At 36.4% G+C, this 8,914-nt stretch overlaps 1 non-coding gene across 1 annotated transcript; it reads left to right on the top strand.

Moving 5' to 3' along the window:
- Nucleotides 1-504: 504 nt before the first annotated feature.
- LOC121216400 (small nucleolar RNA R71) lies at nucleotides 505-610 on the top strand. The gene has a single exon (XR_005912589.1). It is a non-coding gene; the product is annotated as a small nucleolar RNA R71 (small nucleolar RNA).
- The last annotated feature ends 8,304 nt before the right edge of the window (nucleotides 611-8,914 follow it).

The following is an 8,914-nucleotide window of genomic DNA, read 5'->3' as shown; positions in this document are numbered from 1 at the left end:
GGCATTCTATTTTACAGTAATATTAAAATTCTATACACTCTGATTACTCCAACTGAAATTAGGATGTTACTTCCACCTTGAATTTTAGGTGTTGGAATATGGATTGCTATTTCAATTGGAATTACCTATATAGTATACTGACGTTGGATTTGATGGGCATTCGTAAAACACATGATTTTCCTCGCAATAAACACATGAAAATTCTGTTGATTTCATGTGATGGATTATAGTTGGATTTTTCATGTTTTTAATCATATTAGCTAGAGAAGATACCTGAGTTGTCAATGAAGTGATTCCTTCAACCTCGATGGTACCACCAACTCTCTTACCCATCCTAACTCTCGTGGTTAGGCACTAATAATCGTTATTGGCAATATTTTCTAAGATCTTGTACGTTTCATATAAGTTTTTTCCAAAAACATACCATTGAAAGACATATCAACTACCATCCTTGTGTGCGCATTCCACCTGTTGTAAAACATCTTCATTTGAGTCCAGTGTTGGAATCCATGCATTGAGCATTTCTGAATTAACTCCTTAAATCATTCCCAAACTTCATATAATGTTTCATCATCTAACTACCGAAAAGACGTGTTGGCATTTCTAAGCTAGGCATTCATATTTAGGGGATTATATCATTGTAAAAACATTTGGCAAAGATCATTCCATGATACCACTGTTCCTGAAAGTAAAGCATTTAGCCATGCTCTCGCATGATCTCTTAAAAAATACAGGAATAACTTAAGTCTCAAGGCATCTTCAGGAACCCCCTCCTATTTGAATGAATCACATACTTCTAGAAAGAGTCTTAAATGTAATCGTGGATCTTCAATGGGGAGTGCGCCAAACTATCCTGTTGTTTGTAATATCTAGAATATTACCAGTTTCAAATCGAATTGTTGAGCTTGTATGGTTAGTCTGACTATCCCTGGATTCAAATCAACCAGCATTGGGATGACATGTTCTCTAATTGGCCTATCTCGATCATCCACCACATGTCGAGTGGGAGGATTTTCATTGCAATCATTTGGATTAACATTAAGATCATTCTTGTTTCTAGCCATTTTTCTCAATTCTTCTCTTTCTCCACATGGTTTTGTCAATCTCTGTATCAAAAAGGTATTCTATGTTAGAAGGAATGTCTTATCTCATTCATTGATGGCAAATCTGTAAAAAGTAAATACACTAAGTTAAATAAAACTACTAAGTAAAATAACCAAATTGAATTTCACCAAATTGTCAATCCCCAGCAACGGTGCCAAAAACTTGTCGCGTGTGAAATGATATGCCATTTGTACAAGTATACACATCGATTCAAGAAATAAAATGATGAGTGAGTATTGTTCACACGAGGATTGAATTGAGGCACAAAAGTGGTCAAGTTATTGTAATATGGTTAATGTTATGGTAAGACTGACGATTAAGATGCTATGGTAAACTAAGGTAAGTAAACAGTGATAATTCAAAGGAATGATGATATATGTGGTAGATGGATTTGATGAATAATTAGGAATGCTATGGCAAAAGTGGGAGCAGGAATGTAATGGTAATAACGAGAGTGTTTATCTGAATAGATGTAAACAAAGAAAAAAACAACTAAATATAATGTGGCAAAGATACTACGACAAAGAATAAGGATAGAGTGATGTTGATTCGAAAGGTTAGGATTACCTATAATTGACCCTTACTGTCAATAATACCTTGGCAAAATTGTATCTACTTTATTGCATAGAAAAGTTCTAAAATGTCTTCCTTTCTCGAAAGCAAAACCTCAAGTTACCTTACTCGTGTCTATAGGCTTTTTAGATATCTTGCATGAGTTCCTTTTGTATGATCGTAACTCTATGTCTAGAGTCAACTACAAGTGTCTATCAGATACTCGCTTATTTCATTTAATTTTAATCTAACCACTCCAACCCTTTCGGAATTAAAATTGGTTTATAAGTATGCAAACAGTCTTCTATGTAACACCCCTAACCCATATCAGTCGCCGAATTAGGGTTAAAAGGCAATACCGGACATATGGGAACATTTCACATTCATTTCACAAACATCATAGCATCATAGTCAAACATCAACATAAAGTCCCTTTCTTAGGTCAACAATACCTTAAACATGCATTAGGAATAGGTCGAGACAAAACAGAACACATACAAAAGTTTTCAAAACTAAACAATTTTCTAAGTTACAGAGGTCACACGGCCTGTGCAGGCCATGGCTAAACAGGGTATACAAATTGACTTGTCCATATGGCCACAAGACACGCCCATGTGCCAAGCCATGTGAAAATTAGGGAGGCTACTGACATGGGTAACATGGCCAGTCACACGCCAGTGTGTCTAACCCGTGCTCGAAACTGAGTTGGCCACACGGCCTAGCACACGCCCGTGTGTGTGAAACCGTGTGGTCTGCTCAAGCTCATTTCGAAATGGCCATCGAGCAACATGGCTAAGACATACGCCCGTGTCCCTGCCCGTGTGTGAAAAAATAGGCCATTTACAAGGCTAACATGCCACCCATTAAGGGTCCTCCCTACAAGCAACAAATAGGTAACAATTGCATCACAAATTCAAAAAATTACAATCACATAACATACATTTTTCATGTCATATAATCACCAACCAATTTCATGTTCACACCCAAACCAAAACATACCAAATAATAAGCCAAAGTCATACCAAAACATATGATTCATAATCTCAATTTACTTCATTCATTCACATGCCAAAATCTTACCAAATTCAAAAATAGGCACAAACCACAACTTACCAAAATGACCAATTCTATTAGCCATTCATGAATACATTATATTGACCATATTGCATCACATAGCTTATACTCAAAAGTCATTTATAAACACAACCAAAACCAAGCCATATCACATGGCTAGATACACACATTACCAAATATTTTCAAATACTTCTAGCCTATACATGCCATATTCCAATATTCACATTTTCAAAAGGTACCAAAATAGAGTACGATAGTGTGGTGATGATTCTCGATGATCCCCGAGCTCTCGATAGCTTCAATAATCTATAAAATAGTTGAAAACATACACAAAGTAAGCTTTCAAAAGCTTAGTAAGCCATATACAAATAAACTTACCACATATCACAATTATAAACTCTTTCATTCAAATGAATCATGACATAACTCAATAGCAAGTTCATTTTTCTCATTTAGTTCTAGTTTTCTTAACCATTTGCTAATAAATACTTTACATTTCCATGTAGCTCACATATTAATGGATCATATTCATACTCACCTTTCATTACCTAATTCCATATACAGTTCATACGTACCTAAAGCAGATATACATTTATATATTTATCCATTTCTCGGAGTGCTCGTTGAACTGCACTGAATCAAATAGGATACGCGGATAACTCAGAAAGCGCGTACAATGCCAAGGTCCCAGACGTGGTCTTACATGTAGTCAAATATTGATGCCACTGTCTCAGACAGGGTCTTACATGAAATCAAATAAGATGCCGATGTCCAAGACATGGTCTTACACGTAATTTCAAATTGATGGCCAATGTCCCAGATGTGGTCTTACACAAAAATACATATCGGAAATCTTATGTCGTGACATATGCATCCTAACTATTCCTATGGTTCAGAAGGGACTTTTCAAACGTCGTCACGTTATCAGAACTTTCTCAGATTTCTCATATTCAACTCAAATAGTCATTCACCACAATTCATTAACATATAAGCAATAATAATTCAATTCAAACACATTTATTTGTATATCAACTTACCTTGTACGGATTCAAACGAACGAGATTGACTACTCGACGACTTTTGACTTTCCCCGGTCTAATTCTATTTTCTTTGGTTCTTGATATAAACACAATCAAATTTGGCTTATTCAATCACACATTCATTCAAATCAATCCATAAACACATATTTAGGGAACTTTACAAATTAGCCCTCACATTTTCACATTTAAACACTTTAGTCCTTATTTCATAAAATCACAAAATGCACAAAATTTCTATATATACATGCTTGGCTGAATATTCATCTAGCCCATATATTTCATTTTTTTCATATCTTAGTCCCACAATTTATCATTTTTACAATTTAACCCAAAATACTCAAATTCATCAAAAATCTCAATACAAAACATAGTAATCTAACACATATCTTTCATTAACTATCATCAAAATTCATAAAACTCACATTGTCAACAATGGAACATCTTAAAATCATAATCAAATTTAGAAATTGAGACATGGGCTTGATAGAATACAGAGTAACGATCACAAAAACGTAAAAATCATTAAAAACCGAGCTCAAACATACCTTAATTGAGCAATGTGAATGTCGAATGCTTGAACCCTAGAAATGGTGTTCTTAATCTCTTATTTTTAGCAAACAAAGAATGCTTGAACCCTAGAAATGGTGTTCTTAATCTATTATTTTCGGCAAATAAAGGAAGATATGGACACAAAATGCATGTTTTGTTATAATTAATAACATTAATTTATATAATTACTTAATTAACTTCATAAAATCATTAAAATTCCACTAACTAATGTCCATTAATGTCATTTAATTATAACCATGGTCTATTTTCATCATAATGACCTCATACTTAAAGAGACACATCAATTCGACCATTATTCAAATAGAAGGACAATTTTGCATTTTACGCAATTAAGTTATTTTATCAAATTAAGCACACAAATGATCAAATTTTCATACAGAATTTTCACAGATATCAATTCACATATTGTAACATCCTGATTTTCGGATTTATTCGCAGTTTTCAATATTTTGTAAAGATTTTAAAATTTCGTATTTGGATGTGAAGTTAATTTTTTGAGTAGGTAAATGGGCTTATAGAAGGCCCATGTGTTGGCCAAAACCCGGTTGAATTTTTGAATTTTGGACTTAAAAGGTTAGGGGTTCTGGCTAAGTGGCCTTAAGTGGAGTGATGGGTAAATTGCATCACAAAAAGAGCCTTGGTAAAGTGGCCAGGGTGACGCCACTAGGCTCCTAAAAAGGTGGCTTGTGGAGCTTTGAGGGAGGCATGGGATCGATTCCCTGTGTTGACAAATAGATGCATTTATTTTTAAGTGCAGGAGGGGTAGTGTTGGAGTCCAGGTGGATTCTGCTAAAAGAGAGTTTGGATCAGTCCAAACGCTTGGATTAAGGAGTGATAAGGGAGAGATTTAAGGGATATGGAGAAAGGCTAAGAGTTGGCCGGATTTTGGGAATTGAAGAGGGAAAAATCGGCAGGGGGTTTTGAGGTTAGTATTTCGGCACCTAGGGTATTGAGTGGTGCCGTTCTCTTCTGCTCAGACATCACAAGGTTTTCTTTTCTCTCTTCTTCCTCTCTAGCCGAAACTATCACCTCCCCTATTCTTTTTTTTCTATTTTTCTTCTTCAAAACCATTCATCAAACCTGCTATTCATCAGCACCTTTGCCAAAGTCGCAAAAGCCGAAATCTTGTGATCACTGCTTGTGCCGATTTCTTCAAAGCCAGGTCCTTCTATGTTCTTTTGTTTTTATTAATCTACGATTATCTTTTCTTAATCCTAGATACCCGACGGCAATTTTACTTCAAGGTTATAGTCTCATATCGTCATCTCCTTCACCACCCAAAAGCCGAAAGTACCACTGGTTTAGGGGCTTATAGCCGAAACTTCTTCAACCCTTGGATTCGGGTTTTACCATTGTTCTAACGATAAATCTGCACCAGATTGCGTGAAAATCAAGTAGGAGTAAGGGGTTAGTAATTATCATCTCAGATCTGTTCTTATTTTATGATGTTAGGAAAAGCCGAAGTCCCTAAAAATCAGGAAGGCTGTCGATTTGAGCATAAGGCTTTAAGGGTTTGTAACTGACATTTTCTTTCGGTGATTAGAGTCTTCTTAAGTGTTGGATCAAAAGTGTGAATCATTGGAACAATCGGATTTGGAGCTAGCTATCGATTTTGGCAAAAAGGTAAGGGTTCAAAGGCTTTTTTAGGAATATGGTTCGACTTCTGTTGAGCAATTTTTGGGTTTAGTGATTACGGTTTGTAAATAAGAACTGTACTAATCAATTGTAGGACATCAAAAGGGATCTCAGTAGCAGTCGTCGTGAATCAGGTGTGTACTGAACACCCTTCCTTAGTTCAATTCGGCAAAAGCCGAAATGCCGAAATTCCGGCATTTCATATGCTTGTGAGTATGCGAATGCTCTCAAGACATAGAGTAATTGTTAGATCTGGCACCGCATAGTGGTAAGTAAGTTCGTGTGATGTTTTAACGTACTTCGAAAAAAGGGTCTCGATGGGCCAAAACTGGGCCCAATGGGCTTACGGACCAATATGGGTAAAATATGGGCAAAGTAGCATTTTAGTTAGATGGTGGAACCAAATTGCATAAAACGGCTAAAAATTACTGAAATAACGTGTGTAGTTGCGTAAGTACGAAATTACCCTTAAAGAGCATAATTACCGAAATACCCCTAGGGTTTAAATTGGCTAAACTGCATGATTGATTAATACTGTATTGTACATGATATGCTTTATTAATATTTGTTGCATGGGATTGGGGTATTGATGGATGAAATATTGAAAGTGGTTCATCCACGTACTGGAGGCTTTGCCTCAACTTACTGATATTTGAGCAGCGTTGCTGCAACTGTGGAGTGTAGGGCTGGGTGGGTTGAGATATTCCCCAGATGGAGTGTAGGGCTGGTACGGGGCAGTGTAGCGGTTGGTGGGTTAAGTAGTCTCCCCAGATGGGTTTGCATGCATTACTACTATTGTTACCTATGTTACTGAACTAGGCCTATGGGCCACACTGTTATGTTAAAAAAGGCTAAGGCCTTGCTACTGTGTTCTGAAAAGGGCTTCGGTCCACTGTGTACTGTTATCTGAATAGGGCTTAGGCCCAATGGGCTCGAGCTGATTTGGGCTTTGGATGGGTTTCTGTATACACTGAGTTTTCCCAAACTCACCCCCTTTTCCCTTCCATCCTTGCAGGTGAGCCCTAGTTGGTGGACTTGGAGCTGGGCGGGATTCGGAGTGGCCACACATTTTCTGCAAATTCGTTTTCTTCTGGTGAACTAGATTTTCCATATTTTCGTTTATGGTTTTGGGTTTTTGTAATAAGGCCGCTAATTATTTTTATGGTTTGGGTTGTTTCTTTATTATTTAATTCTATTATGATAAAACTGATTTATGATAACTAACAAAATAAATTAGCTCTAGGACGCGTTTTCAAAAACATTAAGTGATTTCAAAATAACACGAATACGAGTAAGACTTCCGCTAAGCAAACGTTTTCAACCTTAATCACTTTCTTAAGATGGATATAACCAAACGGTTTTCTCAAAATTATACGAGATGTTACAGTGTGGCAATGGCGGTGTGCATGTCTAGGATTGGATCCGAAAGGAGCTTGGTACTTAAGCAGTCCGACGGACTCACCTCCTCTTCTTCCTGGTTTCCTACCTGGTGCACAGCTTCCGTTCACTTTAACCTACTTTTAAAAGTGTCTTTTACAGCACCAACTAAGTTTTTCCAAACTAAGTACTACGGAATGTTTTGAACGCATCGATGTGGCGCATCAGATCCGGTCATAACGTCTAGGCTGGGTTTGGGGTGTTACACATATAATAAGCACGTAAAATAATATTAAAATATTTTTTGACTTAGATTTGTGGTCTTGAAACCACTATTCCAACTAGAGTCTAAATCGAGCTGTTACAATTTTCCCTCATTAGGGATTTTCATCCCCTAAAATCTTACCGTTGAACAAATTCGGGTATTTCTGTCTCATAGTATCTTTAGGCTCCCACGTAGCCTTTTCAACACCGTGTTGATGCCACATTACTTTTACTAACAAAATTTTCTTATTTCGCAATTTTTTAAGCTCGCGAGCCAAGATATGGATCGATTCTTCTTCGTAGGTCATATCGGATTGAATCTAAATTTGTGATGGAGAAATCACTTGAGAGGGATCAGATTTGAATCATCGAAGCATCGATACGTGAAAAACATTATGAATCTTTTCTAACTCAGGTGGAAATAAAAATCTGTATGCAACCGATCTGATAAGCTCTATAATCTCATATGGCCCGATAAACCTCAGACTCAATTTGCTTTTTCTGCCGAATCGAAGTACTTTCTTCCACGGGGATACTTTCAAAAACACTTTTCCGTCAATATCAAATTCAACATCTTTTCATTTCAAATCTGAATATGATTTTTGACGATTAGAAGCTGCTTTCAAACTTTCACGAATCACTTTCATTTTCTACTCAATTTCTTTAATCAAATCAACCCCGTGAATCTTATTTTCGCTGGGTTCAATCCAATACAAAGGTGTACGGCATTTTCTACCATATAAGGCTTCGTATGGTGCCATTTTAATGCTCGTTTGAAAACTATAATTATAAGCAAATTCAATTAATGGAAAATACTATTACTACACACCTTCAAACTCAAGAATGCAACATCTCAACATATCCTCGAGAATCTGAATAATTCACTATGATTGACCATCTGCCTGCGGGTGAAAAGCAGTACTGAAGTGTAATTTCGTGCCTAAAGCCTCTTATAGTTTCTTCCAAAACCACAAAGTGAATCTCGAATCTCTATCTGACACAATGACAATGGCACCCCATGCAATCTCACAATATCGGAAATGTGAAACTCAGCTAATCTATCAAACAAGTAATCTGATCATACAGGAATAAAATGAGCTGATTTCATCAATTAGTCAACCACAATCGAAATTGCATCTTTCTTTCTGGAGATAGGGGAAAACCCAAAACAAAATCCATCATTATTCTATCCCATTTCAATTTGAGAATCATAATCGGTTGTAACAAACCGGATGACACTTGATGTTCAACTTCAACTTGTTGACAAATCAAACATTTCGAAACAAAGTCGGAGATAT

The sequence above is a fragment of the Gossypium hirsutum genome, chromosome A02, assembly GCF_007990345.1.
Source record: "Gossypium hirsutum isolate 1008001.06 chromosome A02, Gossypium_hirsutum_v2.1, whole genome shotgun sequence".
Lineage (NCBI taxonomy): Eukaryota > Viridiplantae > Streptophyta > Magnoliopsida > Malvales > Malvaceae > Gossypium > Gossypium hirsutum.
Note: the sequence above shows the minus strand (reverse complement) of the source record. Positions and strands in the feature narration are given on the sequence as shown.